This window comes from Eptesicus fuscus, chromosome 2 (genome assembly GCF_027574615.1).
Source record: "Eptesicus fuscus isolate TK198812 chromosome 2, DD_ASM_mEF_20220401, whole genome shotgun sequence".
In the NCBI taxonomy this organism is placed as follows: domain Eukaryota; kingdom Metazoa; phylum Chordata; class Mammalia; order Chiroptera; family Vespertilionidae; genus Eptesicus; species Eptesicus fuscus.
This window is the reverse complement of record NC_072474.1, coordinates 28483124-28505343: the sequence shown is the minus strand read 5'-3', so window position 1 is coordinate 28505343 and position 22220 is coordinate 28483124. Positions and strand designations below refer to the sequence as shown.

General features: G+C 43.6%; 1 pseudogene; it reads left to right on the top strand.

Moving 5' to 3' along the window:
- The first annotated feature begins 10818 nt into the window (after positions 1-10818).
- On the top strand, positions 10819-11434 carry LOC114227723 (chromatin target of PRMT1 protein-like; annotated as a pseudogene).
- Positions 11435-22220: the final 10786 nt, after the last annotated feature.

Genomic DNA, 22220 nt, shown 5'->3' with positions numbered 1-22220 from the left:
GCCCGATCCCAGGCCCACAGGGATTGGGCCTAAACCGGAAGTCAGACATCCCTCTCACAATCCAGGACTGCTGTCTCCTAACAACTTGCCTGCCTGCTGGCATGATTGACACCTAGCTGCTCCCCTGCTGGCCCAATCACCCCCAGCTGCCCTCCCCTGCAGGCCTGGTCGCCCCCAACTGCCCTCCCCTGCTGGCCATCTTGTGACAACGTGGAGGTGGCCATCTTGTGGCCATCTTGTGACGACGTGGGGGGGGGCCATCTTGTGACGTGAGGGTGTGAGGGTCAATTTGCATATTACCTCTTTATTATATAGGATTTGTACATATATATGAAATGTTTTATAGTAAACATTATATGGTAAGGCAGTAATAATATTAAAAATATAGCAAATTACTGTTCATTTGAGCCATAAATAATTGTCCTGTTTACTTTCTTTCATAGACATTTTCTTAGTTGTTACATGGTTTAATTTGGTTTTGTAGCCAGAGAGAAGTGCTTACAATCTGTTTTATTTACACATACATTTTCAAGGAATTTATGAAAATGTTTCTATATTCTAAGCACTGCTAGTTAAGCTATGTTATGGTCTTGAGGTTATTTTTTTTTTATTAGACAAGTTCTGTATTGACACTCTTTAGGCAATCAATACACCTAAAAAATGAACCTAGGATAATTTCAAAACTTTTCTATTACCTCAGTTGAGGAAGGGGTTTGTTGTTAAAGCCTGCAGGTCACATTTTCTGTTGCATGCCGTCTGCCATCGAGGCCTGTGATTATGAAGGAATGAACACTTTTTGTACCTTTTAAGAAATTTGTAGCAATTTAAACATGTTGAAGATAGGATGAGTCTTCAGGCATTTGGATTCTCTTCCTTTTATTTATTTATTTTTTTGTATCATTTTCTCTGAATTGAAGAGGATAGTAATTAGTCTAAGTCAATCTGTTGAAAGATCGAATGCATCCATCACAAGCAAGACCTGATCTCCTTGTTTAGTGTAGTCCCATGAAAGCTTGTCACACATCTAGCTATTCTCAGCAGTGTACTGTGCTGGGTGAATAGCCAGAAATTCCAATTCTTTATTATTCCTGAGTCCTATACCCAACAATCAGATAAACATACTTGATTACATTGAGTGGCCAGATTATTATGATCTCTGAACACATAATAATCTGGCCACTCAGTGTGTGTGTGTGTGTGTGTGTGTGTGTGTGTGTGTGTGTGTGTGTGTATTCGAAGCCCAGTGCATGAATTCGTGTATGGGTGGGGTCCAGACAGCCTGGCCAGGGTGAGGGGACATGGGCGATTGGCTGGCCTGCCTGCTGGTCGAACTCCTGGTCGAGGGGACAATTTACATATTAGCCTTTTATTATATAGGATATACACTGAGTGGCCAGATTATTATGCGTTCAGAGATCATAATAATCTGGCCACTCAGTGTATATAATCTTGTCTTGTGACCTCTGTATTACATGCATCTGCACTGATTCAAACTGTAGTTACATTTCCTGTGGCTTCAGAGATGTCTGTGTGTCTGCCCTTTGGGTCTGAAGATGGCCTGTTACGTGCAGGCAGGATGGAAGATCAGTCTGGTGCTGGCCATCTCATCCCTTCAGCACACACGTGAAGCAGCTTTTTATTTGCAGTGACACGTGAAGCAGCTTTTTATTTGCAGTGAGACCGTTTCACGTCTATGGCTTTGCTTCTAATGTACCCCCTTGTACTAGCTCACCACCCAGCTGCAATGAGGGAATATCTGGTTACATGTTTGTTCCCAGGAGTTTCAGAGATGGCAGGAATGATGATAATGTCAATTGTGACAAAGATAGTAGTGATGATATAATAACAGTCTTACTGTATTAAAAATGTTAATGACTAATAATAATTAGTATTATTCCCTACTTCTAGTTATAGGTACCTTTCTCACTTCTTTGAGTCTTTACTTAAAAGTCACCTCAGTGAGGCCCTCCCAGGCCACCCAATCTAAAATTTTGTTCTCTCCTTCAGCATTTTATATCTCCTTTCCTCAGTTTCTTTTTTTCTCCTTTGCATTTACCACTATCAAGTATACCATACATTTTGAGTTATTTTGTTTTTTGGTCTATCTCCTCACTAGAATGTTAGCTTCTTGGGCAAGGTTTTTGTCTCTTGTTTATTTACTAAATCTACGGGCCCAGAGCAGAGCCTGGTGCCTAGTAAGGTCTGAAATTATTATATAGTCAAAAAGTGAATGGTAACAATTCACATTTCTTGAAGACTTACTATATCCTAGATACTGTGCTGAGCACCTTACTTAGATGGTTTCATTTCATCCCTTGGTCCTTGCATGATACAGCCACTCCTAATTATTATTCCACCCCAAGCATCCTTTCTCACACCAACTTCTTTAAAGAAGCTACCCTCGGTTTCATCAACTCATAGACCCTGCTCAACCTGCTGCAGTCCAGCTTCCTAGCTGCTGCTATGTGCAAGTTTTTCTCAGTTAGGTTACCAGTGACTTTCCAATTGCCAAATTAAGTAATATAGTTTTAGCCCTCATGTTATTGATCCATTCAGTTTATCCATCACTCCCACCTTCTGGAAACTTATTCTTTCACCTGTGATAGCACTCTCCTGGGATTTTCTTTCTGACTTTTCCTTTATGGTCTCCATCAGGAATGCCTCTTTTAAGGCCTGCCCTGTAAATGCTAGTGTGCCCGCTTCTGTCTCCAACTCAGTCTTGTCTTTATTGTGTGTATGCTTCCAGAACCAATGCCTCTTTTAGGGCCTGTAAATGCTAGTGTGCCCATTTCTAGCTCTAACTCACTGTTGTCCTTATTCTGCCTGTGCTCCCAGAACCATCTCATCCATTCTCCTCATTTCACATGCACCCAAATATTAATGACACTCCATTCTCTAACCTGCTGTATATATATATATTTTTGCATAGACATTCTAAAGCTATCCCACACTTTATTCAAAACCTAGGTTTCCCCTTAACCTGCTTAGATGTGTGCCTATATTTGCTGCCTAACTTGATGACACTGCAGATCACCAGTCACCCAAGTGGGAAACCAGGAGTCTGACTCTTACTCCAGCAGAAAGCCCCGCTCTGTCTATTCTGCTCCTGCCCTATTAAGACTCCCTGGTTCAAGCCCTCAGACTTGTCCAGACCACTATTACAGTAGCCTCCTAACTGTTCCTCCTGCTGCAGTCTTGTTCTCTTCAAATCCATCCTACACACAGCCCTGAGCTTCCACTCACATGACCCAGGGCATTGACTGCTGCGGGTGGTTCACCCAGTCTCACCAGGATTTGGTGCCTTAACCAAGAATCACTTCCTCAGAGATTTTGGTCCTAAAAGAGCACCTGATCCACTGTGACAGTCTGTTCCTGGGATTGATCAGACAGAGGTCCTGGAAAGAGAGACAAATTGGTAAGAATTATAAACACTTGAAAATAACCAGGGCCTGACATATTAATTACCAAAAAAAAATTATATAATAAAGTATTTACAAGACAAAAATATAAAAGGGATTACAAAATGGAAAAGAAATTATGAAACTCCGGCCCAAAAAAAAGGTATATGAAGGGAGCTCAAGTAGTGAGATGGGGAGGGTCAGGCACTAAATTCAACGTAACCATGGCATTGCTAGAATTCACCAGCAGGTGGCAGACCAAAGAAATGTCCCTTTTATTCTCCCAGGTGTGTTTTGCTTTTTGTTTTGTTTTGTTTTAAACAAGAAGTTTATTTAAACAATAAGACACTTGACTTGAAGATAAAACTATCTAGGATTCATTTTTTTTTTAGAGTAATTTATCCCTACTTAAAGACAGATTGCCCTACAAGTAATGTTACAGAGAACCGGAATAAATCAAGCAATGCTCGGAGAGTTTGGAGTCACACTTTATTTTTATGCGCGAGTCCAGAGGAAAATGTCTCTCAAATTCTGGGCCCCAACATGGAGGAACTTTCCCTATTTATATGTTCTTACCATCTTTGTCTCCCAAATATGGGGTGTTTCCGGCCCCCTTTGCAAGTTCTTAAAGAGCCCCTATGTGCTGGGCCCTTGAGACCTCAACCAAAGGCCTGGCCTGGTGCCAGCACTGATAATTTTGTCCGGGGAAGGTTTAATGGTCTCTCTGAAGTGGGAGTAGTCTTATTTTCCTTGTTATTTAAGCAAACAAGCATTTACAGAAGCCAAATAGCAGGGTTAAAATTTCAAACAGCAGTTTTTATGTAAGATGGATGCTTCAGTAACAGCTATGTGCAAAAAAAGTTATAAAATTGTCCTTGGTTTTACAATGACAAATGAAAAACATTGAAATTCTCCAATCAAACAAAGTATGCAAGGATTTTTATGTTGTTCTTTTTTTGCTAAACAGAGCAAAATAACTTACTGGAATATAAAGATAAGAGCTGAGTGAGCATGCCACTAATGGAGAAAGGGGGTGTTTTCACAGAACCAGTATTTTCCCCCATCCCATCTCCATTTGATATAGATCAAAACATACCACTGGCCACTTAGTTTAAAAAAAAAGATGCAAATGTTTGTGCACATACATCAGTTAATTTATGTACAATAAAGAAATGGGGAAGGGGAAAATGAAAGAATAGAGAGAACTATACTGTAGTAGTCAGATGTGTTGAAACCCAATTGCAATTTTCTGAGAATGTCTTCTTGGTCTTTAGATTTCTTAAAATTGCTTTCCTGAGCCAGCAAGGGTGTGGAGGGGGTCAAGAGACAATTAGAGTGATGGGATTTTTTTGTTAAGAAAACACAAGGTATAAGTGAGGGCTGGCCTCTGACCTTAGCTGAACAGGAAGGATTTGCCAGTTGTGCGTGACAAAGGTCTATCATAAAGCATTTACAACATTCCTGACAAGGCCAATTCACTATATAATGTGGAGAGGCCTAGGCATTCCCAAGAAAAGCTCTGGGGAATAATTATATTATAGGCCACCCAGGTTCTGCCACTGTGCTTTATCTGGCCTGTATCAACTAATCTATTGTTGCTTCCTCCCAGGCTGGCAAAGACTCAGTGCATACTCAAGGCCTAGAGGCCTACTCAGGCACTTGAAATAAGAGAAACAAAGGTTGCAGTGCTAATTGTCTCGTGCAGGGTTTTACTGCTCCAGAGACCTTCAGGGAGTGGAGGAGAAGCCCCAGAGCTTAGCTATCAGTGTAGACCAACCATGTCAAACTCAAAGGCTAACACGGCCAAATAAGGTTTAAGTTTATGTGGGCCACAAAAAAACAAAAGCTTCAATTTTCATAGAAATGTAGGTTTATTTCGATAGAGACATGCTGAGTACAAAGGGCTGAAATAAATGAGTCATTGTTAACATAAAATAATAGAACATTTTAATAAAAATTAATATTTTTTCTAGGACATTAACTTACCAGACACTGAATAACTGCACAAATTAATAAGCATAACGCAACTAAACCTATTTTTCTTGCTCTCCGAAAGTGAAATATTTCCTGTTGCGCACACCAAACAAGTCAGTCCAAGACTAATGACATGGTAATTGGCTGCTAGCATTCGCTGCTAGTATTAGTGGAGTGAAATGATGCGCCTGCGCGCATAAGGCGCACAAGGGAAATGAATGCAACACAATTAAAGTGATCAATCACTAGCGAACGTTGTAGTTCGTTATTAATTATGTATAACAGGATATTGTAAAAATTAAGTTACAAAATCCTTATTAAAACGTTTTGTACATGCTGTTATATTGGCTGGGCCGCAAAAATATTCGTGGACCGCATGCAGCCCGTGTTTGACATGCTTGGTGCAGACTGGGGACCAGCATGTCTGCCAGCAGGAGCACGGGTTCCTCTTCAAACTGAAGCCATTAGTAGAATCCAGTTCATATCCAGAAAGCTCGCTGTAAGAGAGCCTGGGAAATGTGATAACTTGAAGGCTTTTGCAATGTATAAAATTGCATAAAAAGGAGGTTGGAATGGATCGTGCGTGCCATGCCCACCCACCAGACTTGGTATGTCCAAAATCTACCATGTATAAAACATAAAACTGCCAATTCCTCCACACCTTCACCAAAGCTGTGTGTTACCACTCTTCATGTCTGAAGACTTGATATAATATCTCATTGATTTTGTTTTGCATTTCTTTAATTATGAATCAGATTGAAAATCTTTAGATTTGTTTGTTAGCCTTTTTTTTTTCCCCCGTATTCGTTAGCTACTACCCCCAAAACTCAGCGGCTTAAAGCAACAACTGTTAATTATTTCTCTGAGTCTGCAGACGAGCTGGGTAGTTTTGCTGATCCTAGCCAAGTTCTGCCAGTAGCTAGGCTCACTCATGCGTCTGCAGTCAGCCTGTGGATCACTTGAGCTGGCTGGCTTAGGATGGATTTGGCTGTGCCTCCCTCCTGTGGTCTCTTCCTCTGTTAGGCTGACCTCTGCTTATTTTCATGCATGTGGCAGGGGAACGAGAAAGACTCAGGAGATTTTTTTGATCTCTGCTCTGTCTGGGCAGATACTGCCCTCCCACTGGCCAAAGTGCAGCGGCAGTGTGGCAGGGCACCACCCAGTGCCTGGATACGAAGAGGCCATGGGTTGGGATCATTTATGAAATCCTCTTGCATTCTTTTTTTTTTTTTAATTTATCCTTATTGTTGATTGCATTATATTTTGGCTGATGACTTGTTGATTTGTAAAAGTCCTTTTTATATTGAGTTAATTGTCTCTACACAAAATTCAGATAGTGACTATAAAATTGTTGGTATACATTTACAAGTGAAGAGAAAACCAGACTATAGCATTGCAGAGACAACCTATATATTTCCCTTTTTTCTAAAAAGCCTCTTGAATAATATGGGCATTACACAAGGCTAACAACTAAAAGGCTTGGAGTGGGAAGACACAGACAACATGGATGGTATAGGTTATTTCTATTTTTATTATAATCTGTGATAACTTTAAGTCAGCTCTCAAGAATTTTAGAGCTTTCATCTGGGGGCTTATTTTCCTTGTTTTGCTGAAAATGTACAACTAAGATTCAGGTATACGTAAAACACAGGAAGAAAACCCACCTTGGGATAATCCTGCCCCTGGGAACATCGTTCTTGATCTCTCACATCCTTCCCGTACTTAGCTAACTCAATTTTATTATTTAACATTAGATGAACAAAATTGCTCTGTAAGAGAGGTATGCAAGTAAAGAAAAATACTCCAGAAAATAATTGTTCCTTCTCAGAGCTTCCATAGCACTATATTCTCACTTCCTTGGAAGCCTACATTAGTTAGGATATAAACTCTGCTCCAATTAGCTACTAGTAAGGCCTAAAATAGCAGTGGCATAAAAACGAGTTTATTCTCTCCACATAAGAGCCTGGGCAAAACCAACTTGGTGTGAGTTAGGTCAGTGAGCCAGGCTCCAGGTGGTTCTGCCATCCTGAGCACAGGGCCCTCTTCTGTGGGGCCAGGATTGCTCATGGTCAGTGAAGGGGACAGGGGTGGGTCAAGCCCCCTTTTTTTTAAGAAGGCGAGCGCATCATTTCCATTCAAGTCCCATTGGCCACAACTTAACCACGCAATCCTAGAAGAGAAGCAAAGTTGAGAGGCAGTTAGGGTCTCTGCTACATGCCCTTAGCAGAGACACACACTCCTTAATCTCAGGCTTTAAAGTTCTAGAGAGCAGAGAGTAGCCACTTATTAATGCTTCTGAAGTTGTGAGGGACACGAGGCCATCTGTGAAGATGGTGTCAGAGTGAGGAACAGTCTGCAACTACATAGAGCCGGATGTGGGTCCCCGTGCTACTGCTACCAGCCCTGTGACCTAACGTGGCTCACTTCAACTCCCTGCTGTTGGGTTCCTGCAAAGGAGCGATGATGGCACTTCCTTCCCGGGCTTATTGTGAGGATGAGATGCGCTAGTGCAGGGGTGGGGAATGTCCAGTCCACGGGCCATGTAAGGCCCAAGAAATCATTTGGTCTGGGCCTGCCAAGGCATTAGGGGTGAGTTAATTAAATGTTTGACCAAATATAGCATTTTTTAAGTTGATCATTTTGTATGGCCCACAAATGATGTTATAAAAGGTTCCCCACCCCTGAGCTAGTGCCTGTGATGCCTGGCACTAGTGAATGTTTGCCATTGTGTCATTTATAACAACCAGCACAGTCTCCTTGTCAACGGCGAATGCAAACTTCACCATTAACAGCAGCAAGATTGGGAGGAAGGGCTGACGTCAGAGTAGTTATGGAGGCACCATATGTATTTCTTTCTCCTTCCTTCCTCGGGCACCTCCATTTCCTTTATCAAAAGAAAACTCGGTCTCAATCTTTCTTCATGCCAAGAAGTTAATGAATTAAAAATACAAATTTTACCAATTCCTGCGATCGTGTTATTTAAACCAAATAAACAGAGGTCTCAAGATGTAAAGAAATATTTTTTTAAATTGATTTTAGAGAAAAAGAGAAACATTGATTTATTGTTCCACTTATTTATGCATTCATTAGTTGCTTCTTGTATGTGCCCTAACCAGAGATCGAACCTGCAACCTTGGTGTATCGGACAACGCTCTAAACAACTGAGCTACCTGGCGAGGGCTGTAAAGAAAGATTTTTAAAAAAAATGTATTCTATCTGGGCCTTCCCTCAAACCTTCGTAATTTAGAAGTTTTCTGTCCCTTTCATGACTATTTTATTAATTTTATTTCCTTTCGACATCTCAAATAGGTCTACTTTTCTCCATGTCCACTGCTACTACACAAGTTCTAGCCAGTGTCCTCTTGTTCCAGTGCTGTGATTGTGTAACTTCTGACCCCAGAGTTTAAGAGGGTAAAACAGCCCTTCATCATGCTCATGGACCCTGTGGGCCAGGGATTGAGACCAGGCATGATGGGTGACTCGTCTTTGCTCCACGGTGACTGGGGTTTCTTCACGTCTGGCTGTCCATGCTGCTCTTGTTTGGAGCCTGAGTTTTTCACATGGGCTCCTCCCTGGGGGCCTCTCCATAATGTGAGCTTTCACAGGATGGAGGCTGGTTCCCAGAATGAGCACATGAGAATTGGGCGGGGAGGGGGGGGCACAAGGCGGGCAGGAGAAAGCTGGTCACCTTACCTCGCTGAGAGCCAAGCACTTTCACTTCCCCACATTCCGTTTTTTCAGGGCTGGCCAACAATCTCCCCCCTCCCCCCCATCACTGTTTATCCCCTCTGTGCCCTCTTCCACCTCTACCCACCCTTCCTCCCACCCCCTCCCCGCAATCACTACACTATTGTCCAGGTCCATGAGTGCTGGCCAATAATCTTAAACCCAACAATCTGGTTTTAAGGGGAAGGAAATAGACTCCACATGATCACAGGGAGTGGCCAAGTTCTAGAACAGCAGGTGGGACCAGAAATGCTAAATGCTTTTCAAACCTAGACTTGGCCGCTCTCTTGCCTGAATTACTATAATGACCTCTAAGTGGTCTTACTACTTCCACTTTTGTACTTCCCTTCATATAAATCTCGTGTAGCAGCCTGAAAAAGCCTATGACAGATGAGCTCGTGTCCTCCCTGGCTCACAATCCTTCACTTGGAACAAAGCCCAGTTTAGGACTGCCTGCGAGTCCGCACAGCCCAGCTTGCCTCCTGTGCGTCAGTGCAGAGAGCCCCTCTCTCTAGGTCACACCTCATGTCACAGACCTCCTTTCAGTTCCTCAAACAGACCAAATTTCCTTCTACCTCTGACTTCCTGGAAACTTATCTCCCTGCCCCGTCATGTGGTTTAGCCCTCTTTATACTGGTCCCTGAATGTCACTGCCCCAGAGAAGCCTTCCCTGGCCCCAGTCTAAAGGCAGGCCCTTCTCTCTTAGTTAATATTCCTTCGTGTAACTGTCCATGATTGATTGAATAATGGTTGTCTTTCCCATAAAACCACATTCCACAAGATTGGGGTTCATGTCTGTTTGTGCTTGGCACAATGAAGGCCCTCCGAAAATATCTGTTGAATGAATTAATGGTCTAGGCGAGAAGCACTGCAAAAAGCATGTCCCTACCCTCAAGAATCTGGTCTAGGTTTGGACACCGAGCAGGAGTTGGTGGCAGTGGCTGTGGTAGGACAGAGGAAAGGTAAGAAAGGGCAAGCCAGGCGAGCAGGCAGACTGGCTGGCCAGCCAGCCAGCCAACAACAACGAATTAATCTAGCAGTCTACCACTTACACATTTATTTTTATTTATTTTTTAAATATATTTTATTGATTTTTTACAGAGAGGAAGGGAGAGGGTTAGAGAGTTAGAAACATCGATGAGAGAGAAACATTGATCAGCTGCCTCCAGCACATCCCCCACCGGGGATGTGCCCACAACCAAGGTACATGCCCTTGACCGGAATCGAACCGGGGATCTTTCAGTCCGCAGGCGGACGCTCTATCCACTGAGCCAAACCGGTTTCGGCTACCACTTACACATTTAACCAACTGCCAAACAAGTTAACTTGTGCCCCACCACCAGCAACTCAGGTTCGGCAGGCCCCGCCCGCCTGCTGCAGCCGTGATGGCAGCTGGGAGGAGCACTGTGTCCTTTCTTTCCATCCTCAGGATTTGAAGATGGCTGCACACTCAGCATTGGAAGTTATGTTAAAAAACATCACCAAGCCTGGCTGGTGCTTCTTAGTGGTTAGAGCATCGGCCCACACACCAGAGGGTCATGGGTTTGATGCCCGGTCAAGGGTATGTACCTGGATTCCATCCCTGGTCAGTCCAGTTGGGGTGCGTTCAGGAGGCAACTGATGGATGTGTCTCTCACATCAATGTTTTTCTCTCGCTCCTTTCCTCTCTCCCTAGAAATCAATAAAAACATATCCTGAGGTGAGGATTTAAAAAACAAAAAAACTTAAGCAGACTTTATATGCAAGTCCAGACAGTGGCTATGGAGGGATATGTCCAAGCTGTGGCTAGACATCTGGAGGGCGGTGCCAAGCAACTAAGAGCTTAAGCAGCATCTGGGTAAGGGTAAGATCCAAGCACAGGCCAGCCTATAGAGGCCCTGGCCAGGGAAGTGATCAGAGGACAAGGCCTGCCCATAATCCAGAGAGGCTGGCCCAGGGAAGACTGTGGGGGGAGGAGGGGTATGCTCTGAGAACCCTCCTTAGGGTCAGGATGTTCCTCTGAGGTCAAAACCTGCTCCGAGGTGGATGAACCATAGCTCTCCCAATGGCTTAGGAGGTCGTGGTGGAGGTCGTGGAGGTCCTGGGAGAGGGGCCCTAGGGCCTGGAGCTATGGGTCGTGGCAGAATTGCTGGCAGAGGTTGGAGTATGATAGGTCGGGGAAGAGAGGGCTTTGGAGGCAGAGGCTGAGGTCCGGGATGAGGAAGAGGTGCCTTTGCTCACCCTGTATTAACCATGGAGTCGCTGGACAGACAGTTGGATGCAAATATGTAGAAAACAAAGGACACCTGGGTGCCAAGTTAGATGCCTACATGGTACAAATGGAAGCTAGTGATTGAGGCCTGCCTGCCCTCCTGTGAGAGACTCTTGTTATCACATCTGTAAATAACCTTGAGATAACAGATGAGAAGGAACCTACCTGATTGGTGCTGGGAGTACCTATCACAATGGACTGTGGACTTGCCTTCCACCAGTTTATGCATTAGTGTGCTCCTTTTACTTTTTCAATACTGTATTGTATGAAACCCTTTTTTCCTCTGCCTTGAGTTTTGTTTTGTTTTGTTGTTTTGGGTTGTTGTTTTTTTTTCTCTCCCAGACTTCTCTTTGAACATGAATATGTTGGCTCTCTTTCCATCTCTGCCTCCCTTCACCTGCCTTTTATGCTTTGACAGTCTCACATTTCCTCTGTTTATCTCTGTACCTCCTGAAAAAATCCATCAATGTTCCTTCTCAATGCCTAGGTTTTTGAGATACAATCTTGTTCTGTATCACCTTAATAGCCTCTTAGAAGTGTTTAGGAAATCTGGAGTTAAAAAATGCATTCTGCAAACACACGAGTAATACATTACTTTACAGTGTTAGGGCAGCCACCATGCCACTAGGCAATACAAAATTTCCAGCTCCATTAGAATCTAGGGAACCACCATTGTATATGCGGTCCATCATTAAAATATCGTTATGTGTGTATGACTGTAATTGAAACCATACAGTACTGCCTTCTTCTACTAGTAATATTCATTAGATGTTCTAATGTGATTTTTAATGGGTTGAGGACTTCATATTTCATTTTAGCACTGAATATTCCATTTTCTGGATGTGTCAGTTTATCCATTCACCTACTGAAGGACTTCTTGATTGCTTCCAAGTTTTGGCAATTATTAATCAGTTGCTGCAATCATACATGTGCAGGTTTTTGCGTGGACATAAATTTTCAACTTCTGTAAATACCAAAAAGTGCAATGCCTGGATCATATGGTAAGAGTATATTTAGTTTTGTAAGAAATGCCAAGCTATCTTCCAAATCAGCTGTATCATTTTGCATTCCTGTTGCTCCACATCCTCACCAGTATGTGGTGGTGTCAGTGTTTTAGATTTTGGCCATTCTGGTAGGTATGTAGTGATATCTCAGTATTGCTTTAATTTGCAATTCCCTAGTCTGTGTGTGTGTGTGTGTGTGTGTGTGTGTGTGTGTGTATGGCTAATGTGCAAAGAGTCCCCTTGGGAGTTCAACCGGGAGACCGGGAGTTTGATTGTTCACTATGACATGTGCTGGCCACCAAGGGGGCAGTGTGGAATGAAGGAAGGCCCTGGCCAGCAACCAGCAGCTGGGGAAGAGAGGCCCTGGCTGGCAGCCGGAAAGCCCCCATCGGCCCTGATTGCCGGCCAGACCTAGGGACCCTACCCATGCACAAATTTTGTGTATCGGACCTCTAGTGTCATATGATGTTGAGTATCTTTTCAAATTGAAGTCTGTTCAGATCTTTGGCCCATTAAAAACAACCATTCAGGTTGTTTTCTTTTTTTGCCAAGAATATGATAGAAAAGAACTCTGCGTTTTACCACAAATAAAGCTTTATTTGCAGAACTCTAAAAAAAAAAAAAAAAGAAATGCATTCTGCCCTGGCCAGTGTGGCTCAGTTGGTTGGGTGTGGTCAAGGCACATGCCCAGGTTGTGGGCTCAATTCCCAGTAGGGGACGTGCAGGAAGCAGCCAATTGATGTTTCTCTCTCATAGATGTTTCTCTCTCCCCAAAATCAATTAAAAAACATTTTTTTAAATGCATTCTGCCATGTTGCTATTTTATTTTATTTTTTATATATTTTATTGATTTTTTACAGAGAGGAAGGTAGAGGGATAGAGAGCTAGAAACATCGATGAGAGAGAACCATCGACCAGCTGCCTCCTGCACACCCCCTACTGGGGATGTGCCTGTAACCAATGTACATGCCCTTGACCGGAATCGAACCTGGGACCCTTCAGTCCGCAGACCAACCCTCTATCTGCTGAGCCAAACCAGTTTCGGCTTTATTTTATTTTTTTCAAATATATTTTATTGATTTTTTTTTTTTTTTTTACAGAGAGTAAGGGAGAGGGATAGAGAGTTAGAAACATCAATGAGAGAGAAACATTGATCAGCTGCCTCCTGCACATTCCCTACTGGGGATGTGCCTGCAACCAAGGTACTTGCCCTTGACCAGAATCGAACCTGGGACCCTTCAGTCTGCAGGCCAACACTCTATCCACTGAGCCAAACCAGTTAGGGTGATATTGCTATTTTAGTATAGTAAATTAGGAGCATTGACCTAGCCACAGGGCCACATAACAGGATATACATGGTAGCAGCTCTGATTTGAGTAAAGCTGCTACCATGTACATTGACACCCATAATGTATGCTGGGTTGGGTATGTGCATACTTTCTACCATGAAATAAGATTTATAAACTTTCCTCTTGACTTTGCCTCATGTAAAGGGGTACTATTGAGTTGGTTCACACCTGCAATAGAAAGGGGAAAGCCATTTGGTTAAGCAGATGTTTCAGAAGGGAAAGAGATGAGAGAACTATGGCAGGTACTTGCTGGGGAGGGGAAAGAACATACCCATGCTGAATGCAATTCTTTTTTTTTTTTTTTTAATTATTTTTTAACTTAAGTTCTTTATTGTTTAAAAGTATTACATGCGTCTCTTTTTTCCCCCCATTGACCTCTCCCCGGCGGCCGTTCCCACCCCCAGCACACACAGGTCTCACTAACTGACCCTCTTTCGGGAAATTGTCTTATAGTTCTCCACCTTTGTCCTCCCTCCAAAGTCGTATACATCTTTCAAAAACCTGTTCCGATCTCATCTTCTAGATCTCATATCCTGCCAACTTTTGATGCCACTTGCAAGTTTTCTTTCTCTTCTGTTTTTCATTGTATTTTTGTTTTTGTTTTTGTTTTGTTAGGCACTTACTGGCTTAATTGAATTTAGTAATTGTATGTGTCTGTATGACACAATTGTGTGAAAAGCAGAGATGTCTTACTTATGGTGGTATATCAGTACAGTACCCTCTCCTTCCATCAGTGCCTGGCTCAGACTCTGGCCCAAAGCATATTTGGAATAATTTACTCTATTTTGTGTTGGAGCATCTTCTAACCCTTTTGGACCTACAAGCAATTGGAAACACTTCTAGCTTTAATCATTCTCAGCTTTCTCTTCCCTTCTGATCTTAGAATGTGTATGTAGTCTCACTATGATCTCCTCAGTCAATTCAAATCTAAATGCCAGATCTACTTCAAAGAAGCCTAAATCTTAACACTTAAAGACTTAAATCAAAAATCCTCTGGGCTCATATCATTTCTTTCCTGTCTATAGATATCTTAGGGGCAAGAAAGGAATATTGGGGACTGGCTATGGTTGTGGGAAATATTGATCATGCTCTGTTAACCAAGATTGCCTTGTGTTGGTTAAAGAAAGGACATTCTGACCTGACTGGGAGTTGTACGCCCTCAGGACCTGGGAGTCAACTTTCCTGAATGCAATTCTTATATTTATCCCAAACCAATTTTGGGCTTCTCCATACGTTGGCTTTGTTTGACCCACTTATTTCCCTTGAAGGTTTAAGTTCAACACATAATGTCAACTGTTCTAGTTTCAGTGGTATCTTGTAGTTCTAGTTTATTATAGTAAGAAATGTTCTCTCAAATACAAAAAGAAAGAAAGAAGAAAAAAAGAAAGAAAGAGAGAGAATCTGGTCTAAAAGAGCAGGCTTGTAGTGAACTGTGTGATGGGTCCAATGGATCAGGGCCATGAGAAAGCTACACTACACAGGAAGGGCTATAGAAAGCAGCTTCATGAGAGAAATGGCATTTGGGCTGGGATTTGAAGGATGGAAATAATTTTGATTTATGGAGATGATTGGAAAGGGCCTTCTAAATAGAGACAACAGCAAGGATCCTATATAATAAAGAGGTAATATGCAAATTGACCCTCACAAGATGGCTGCCCACAACCAGGCCAGCAGGGTGGTTAGTGAGGGATGACCAAACGACTGAACAAGCAGGCTGCGTGGGGTGACCAGACTGGCAGGGGGAAGAGTTGGGGGCAACCAGACCGGCAGGGAGGCAATAAGGGGTGACCAGGCCGGTGGGGGGGCAATGAGGGGCGACCAGGCTGGTGAGGGGTGCAGTTGCGGGCAACCAGGCCAGCAGGGGGGACAGTTGGGAGCAATTAGGCTGGCGGGGGGGGGCAGTGAATGGTGACTAGGCCAGCAGGAGGGGCAGCTGGGGGTGACCAGTTTGGCAGGGGGGGGCAGTTAGGGGTGACCAGACCAGCAGAGGGGGACAGTTGGGGGTGACCAGGCAGGCAGGCAGGTGAGTGATTAGGAGCCAGCGGCCCAGGATTGTGAGAGGGATGGCCTGAATCCTAGGATTGGGCCTAAACTGGCAGTTGGACATCCCCCAAGGGGTCCCAGATTGGAGAGGGTGCAGGCTAGGCTGAGGGGGCCCCCCCCCCCCCGCACCATGCATAAATTTCATGCACCGGGCCTCTAGTGTGATATAATGAGATGAGGGTTGCCAGATGAATAGGGTTCCTGGACCCCCAAATTCAACTTGGGGTTCCCCCCGACCACCAATAGACAATTCTCAGATACCAACAGGGTGTACAAGAATTCATCTCAATTCTGACACACTCTAGCAGGAGAAAGCATTAGATTCTACAGCACAGGTTAAGGGTTCAGCCCCACAACTCCCTACACATGCACATTCAGATACCAGCCACAGTCCAGGCTCTGGCCCCCTCCAACACAGCATAGCAATTGCAAGTCCAGGTTGTTGCCCGTACTTCTGACCAACCAACTATAGTTTGCAGATTCCCACAACCCCCTCCTTGGATTCAATTAATTTGCTAGAACGGCTCACAGAACTCAAGAAACCATGTTTACTCACTAGATTACCATTCATTACAAATGAAAATAAAGGATACAAATCAATAGCTAGATGAAGAGATACATAGGATCAGGTCCCCAACAAAAAAGCTTGGGAAGTATTCTGATCCCCCAATGTAGCAACTCCAAAAAAGGGCCAAGAAGCTGTCCTAGCTTTTATGGATCATTACATGGTCATGATTGACTAAGTTGATGGCCTTGGCGATTGAACTCAACCTCCAGCCTGGAGAGATGGAGGAGGTGAGACTGGAAGTTCCAATCCTCTAATCTTAGGGTTGCCAACCAGCCCCATCCTTGGGTGATATCTAAAGTCACTCCTTAACAAAAGACATCTTCACTCTCAACATTTAGGACCTGTCAAGAGTTTGGTGGCTGTGAGCCAGGAACTGTTGGTGAAGACCCACTGTCTTATAAATCACGATATTGTACCAGATAAGATGCAGTTCAATTTTAATTCCAGATTAGCAACAAATACTTTTTTAGGATATGTCCCAGATATTGCATGGAAGACACTTGTACTAAAGGATTTGTTGTTCATCTGAAATTCAAATTCACTTGGGTGTGCCCCATATTTTCATTTTCAAGGTCTGGCAATCCTGAATCAGATACTAACTCATGTAGCAAGCTTGCCTCCCCTGAGCAGCTGTCCACAAGTGGTGCCACCACCTGAAGTCCTTGGTTTCTAGCCTCACAAACTGGGAAAAGACAACATGAAAAGTCTCTTGGCTCTTCTGGGGACAGGCCTGTACATGGCCCACCTCAACCCTGGCCACATTCCAGTAACAAAACCAGATAGGTTGCTCCACTCAGACGCAGAAGGGAGGGGAAATGTTTTCTTATGTCCCCAGAGTTCGATGTCTTCTATGGAGAGCAGATGTGTAGAAGGAAAGAAGGGAACATAGCTTTGGAACCAGAGAATTCTTGTGTTTTAATTACTATCCATGAGACTTTGGACCAAATTACACAGTTTTTTCACTTGTAAAAAAGCCACAATACCCTGCCCCCTTGCAGTATTGTCAGAGTTCAGTGCCTGGCACATAGAAGGCACTGACTGAAGAGTTGTTACTACAGTATTATATTTTGTCATTAAAAGTATCTCCATGACTTGCTGTGTGTGGTGTTGGTTTCCCCAATAGCAACATAGAACAGCAGTATCAAAATTTTTCAAGTCTTAGGTTTTTCAATCTAAGAAACCAGTCAAGGCTCAGCAAAGTTCAGTAACTTGGCTGAGCCCTTACAGCAAGTGTCTCAAAGAGCAGCAAGCACCCTGCTCTCAGTCAACAGGGTGAGCCCTTCACCAAAAGTCACACATTTTCACATGAATGCATCAGCTGCATTTGCTACCTTTTCCAAATAGTTGGGAGATTTCTTCTTTCTTTTAAATATCAGAATTGTGCATAGGCTCAAATTTTAATTTCCCACTGCAGTTGCCTGAATATAATCCAGTGAAAGAAAACCTGAGAAATACTCTTTTCTTTTTTATCTTGATTGTTGAAAGTATTACATAAGTCCCCTTTGCTCCCCATTGACCTCTTTCAGCCTGCTCCAGTCCCTCCCCAGGCCCTCACCACCCCATTGTCTGTGTCCACAGATTATGCATATATGCATACAAGTTCATTGGTTGATCTCTTTCCACCCACCCTCCCCTGCCTTCCCTCAGAGGTTTGACAGTCTGTTCATGCTTCTATGTTTCTGGGTCTATTTTTGTTCATCTGTTTATTTTGTTCATTAAATTCCACATATGAGTGAGATCATATGGTATCTTTCTCTGACTGGCTTATTTTGCTTAGCATGATACTCTCCAGGTCCATCCATGCTGTTGCAAATGATAAGAGTTTTTTCTTTTTTATTACACTAGAGGCCTGGTGCATGAAAATTCATGTACTAGATGGGGGATCCCTCAGCCTGGCCTGCCCCCTCTCACAATCCGGGAACCCTGAGGGATGAGAGGAGACCAGGTGATCAGGGGAAGGCGACGCCCCCATCATACCTCTGCTGCTGCCACTGCCGGCAGCACAAGCCTTAGCTGGCCCTGGTTACCTGAGCCTCGGGGCAGTCCTGGGTGGCTGGGCAACTGACAACTGAGGCTTGTCTGTGCCTCAGGTTGGCCCTGGGCGGCTGGGCACCAGGCAGGGCTGGCCTTGCCACGTGCCTGCCACTCGGCAGGGCTGAGGGGACTGGGCGCCACCGTCTTGTGGCTGTGGGCACCACCATCTTTGAGGGCATGGCAGTCAATTAGCATATTTCCTCCTTATTGCCTGTGGGTGCCACCATCTTTGAAGGCAGGGCAGTCAATTAGCATATTCACTCCTTACTGGCTGTGGGCACTTCCATCTTTGCGACGGTATGAGAGTCAATTAGCATATTCCTTCTTTATTAGATAGGATAGAATTCCATTGTGTAAATGTACCACAGTTTTTTATCTATTCATCTAATGGGCAATTAGGCTATTTCCAAATCTTAGCTATTGTAAATTGTGCTGCTATGAACATAGGGGTGCATATATTCTTTCTGATGAGTGTTTCAGGATTCTTAGGATATATTTCTAGAAGTGGGATCACTGGGTCAAATGGGAGTTTCATTTTTAATTTTTTGAGGAAACTCCATACTGTTTTCCAAAATGGCTACACCAGTCTGCATTCCCACCAACAGTGTACTAGGATTCCCTTTCTCCACAACCTCACCAACACTTGTCATTTGTTGATTTATTGATGATAGCCATTCTGACAGGTTTGAGGTGATATACCTCATTGAATTTGAGAAATAATTTGATCTTTCTCACTATTTTCAGCACCATGTGCAACTTCTCAGTGGCTAAACTTACCCTCCACAGGTCTTACTCATTTTTTCTAGCACATATGACACCCCCCATAATAAGACAAAACACTTTTATTATTCAGATTTCAGATGTCATTCTGGACCAAAAATGGGTTGCTGTGACAACAGACAACTTGCTGAACCACATTTTCCCCCTGCTTTGCTTTTTGGTGTTTTTGTTTTTGAACTTGGTTTCATTTTGCCATGTCAAGGATGCAACAAAGGAAGCTAGACTGGCCATGACCCAACAGCAGGGCCTGAGACACCCTGTAACTCAGAATCTTTTGTGGTCAGCACTGGGTTAATATAGCTACCATATTTTCCCAAGCGACGAAGGCAGTGAGTGAGTCAGAGAGAAGGAGATGATGTGACATGAACTTCTCAGACATCTCAGCTGTGTCACCTATTATTGGTGTGGCCTTGCTCATCTGCCAGTATCCAAAAATGGCACAGGAGCTGAAATAAAAACTTCTCCCCAGTCTTAGGAAAAAACAGTAATTTCCCCCTTTTAACCCAAAGATTAAGTGATATGCTATAGAGGCAAATAATGATTATAGAGACCCTTAATGATTAGCCTACTAGCACGTCTAGAACTAGTTCTTCTTTACAGGTTATTTTTAGTGAGAAACAAGAAACCACTCTCTGGTCTAGATATTTCAGGGCCAATTACAATACAAATTGTCCCCTGGCAGATTGGCAAGTAAATTTGTTCAAGGCTATGTTATAAACCAAATACCTAATTCTACAGGAAGGCTAAAAAATACCGTTGACAAGAATGAGACGAGGTTTAGGCTTTAGAGTGTTTTTTAGAGCAATATATGAAAGGATGTTCCCCGAGAAAGAATCATGATGCCATTCTGTTTGCTGTGTCCCCTGAGGGAGGAGCAGGTGCCCTGAGAAAGGGCTGCCCTTTGGGTTGAGCCACAAGAAGATGAGAAAAGATCATTAGGAGCCACTGAGCCAACTCCTATGCCTCAAAATTGAGGTACACCTTGAACAACCAAAGATCACAGTTGACTCTTCTCTTTCTTTTTAACAGATGAAAGCATTTCACGTGGTAACTCTTTTTTTAAAAATATGTTTTATTGATTTTTTTTTTCTACAGAGAGGAAGGGAGAGGGATAGAGAGTTAGAAACATTGATGAAAGAAAACATCAATCAGCCGCCTCCTGCACACCTCCCACTGGGGATGTGCCCACAACCAAGGTACATGCCCTTGACCGGAATTGAACCTGGGACCTTTCAGTCCGCAGGCTGACGCTCTATCCACTGAACCAAACTGGTTAGGCACACGTGGTAACGCTTAATAAAAAATTCAGCCTTTGGTGATTCCATATTTTCTTTTCACTAAGGCAGGAAGGAGAAGCTATTTGATAGAACAGCTGCTCTTTGAGAGCTAGGGAACCTTTGAAGAGTCACACCATGCTGGTTTTAATTGTTCAATTAGAAATAGTAATTCTTGGTGCGCTCCCTTTAGGGAGCATGTGCCTTTCTTTTTCCTTCCTTTCCCTCCCTCCCTTCCTCCCCATCCCTGCCCCAGGCAAGTTACTAGTAGCTTTCTCATTCCAAGCTCCAAGGACCCTTCCTTTACCTCTATAACTTGTTTCTTAAGCTCATTTCTTCTAGAAATTACTTTTTCTACCTCTGTAATTTACCCAATAAATGTTCTCTTACCAAAAAAAAAAGAAAGAAATTGTAAGCCTCAACTTCAACACAAGTTTCAAGAATTTGATTTTTTTAATGAAATCTTCCCCCAAAAATATAGCTGAAAAGGGTGATTCACACTTTTTATTGCTACCATATGATTAAATGCAAGAAAACATAAAAAGAGAAAAAAAGCCTAAAGAATAGATGTTAGGGTAATCAAAGATAGCGACATAGGTAAACACACCTGTACTTGCTGCCTCTCACAACCACATCGAAATTACAACTAAAAGACAGAACAACTATCATTCAGAACCGCAGGAAAGCTGGTTGAGTGGAAGTTCTACAACTAGAAGTAAAGAAGAAAATGCATTGAGACTGGTAGGAGGTGCAGCAGCACAGAACTGGGCTGGCAACCAGGTGTGCTTGCTTTTTTTAATTGGGAGGAAGATACAAGCTCCCAATTGCTCTGAACTCCAGTTCCAGGCGAGACTCTGGGGACCTAGACACATACGGAGAGAAACTGGTCTGTCTGGAATTGGGCCAGAATGCGAGGGTGGCTTTCTTCCAGACAGAGGTGCTGGTAGCAGTCATTGTTCCTGCGCTGGGACTTCTTCAGTGCAGGGCTGACTGGCAAGCCATTGCTGTTTGTTCCACCCTCGTGATTCCCTGAGATCCTGCCCCACCCAATTTACAACCCCACCCAAGCTGTGCACAGCGGCTTTTGCATATGAATGGCCTGTCTTTTCTCAGCCTAAAACCTGTTAAACAGGCAGCAGCTAGTCAGAGAGCCCCAAAGCTATCAAAAAAAGGCCCAAGGCCAGCACCAACACCAGCCTGCCTTGCTTCACAGCTAGGCCTTATCTGGTCACTTCCAAACCCAATAAAAAAAGGATGAATCTGCAGATCTCTCTTTAGCTCCTGTCCCAGGCAGTGGCTCACTTTACACCTCCCTGGAGATCCAAGAGCCAGTGTACCTAGTGGTTAGTGTGAGACCATACCAGATTACAACTCTTCACATCCATAAGTGACACACTCAAGGGGAAGACTCAGTGAGCACTATAGCCCCACTGAAGCAAGTCCTGCCCCATAAGGGTGTCTCCTGCACAGCAGTTCTTCCATTGTAGACACAGCTGGTCTCATAGCCAATGGGCCTGGATACCAACAGCAATCAATGCTTAACTATATCAAGACTGTGCACACAGCCCACAAAGGGGTGCATCAAGAGTGTCCAGCTCAGGTGATTGGGGAGGCTGAGCCACTGGGCCCTAAATGACACCTACCACACAAGGCCACTCTATCAACACAGAGAAGCAGCCAAAATGCAGAGACAAAGAGGCAGGTCACAAATGAAGGAAATGGAGGAAAGTAAATGACTGGATATAGAGTTCAAAACCACAGTTATAAGGTTTTTAAAGAATTTTCTAGAAACCGCTGATAAATTTGTTGATACCCTCAA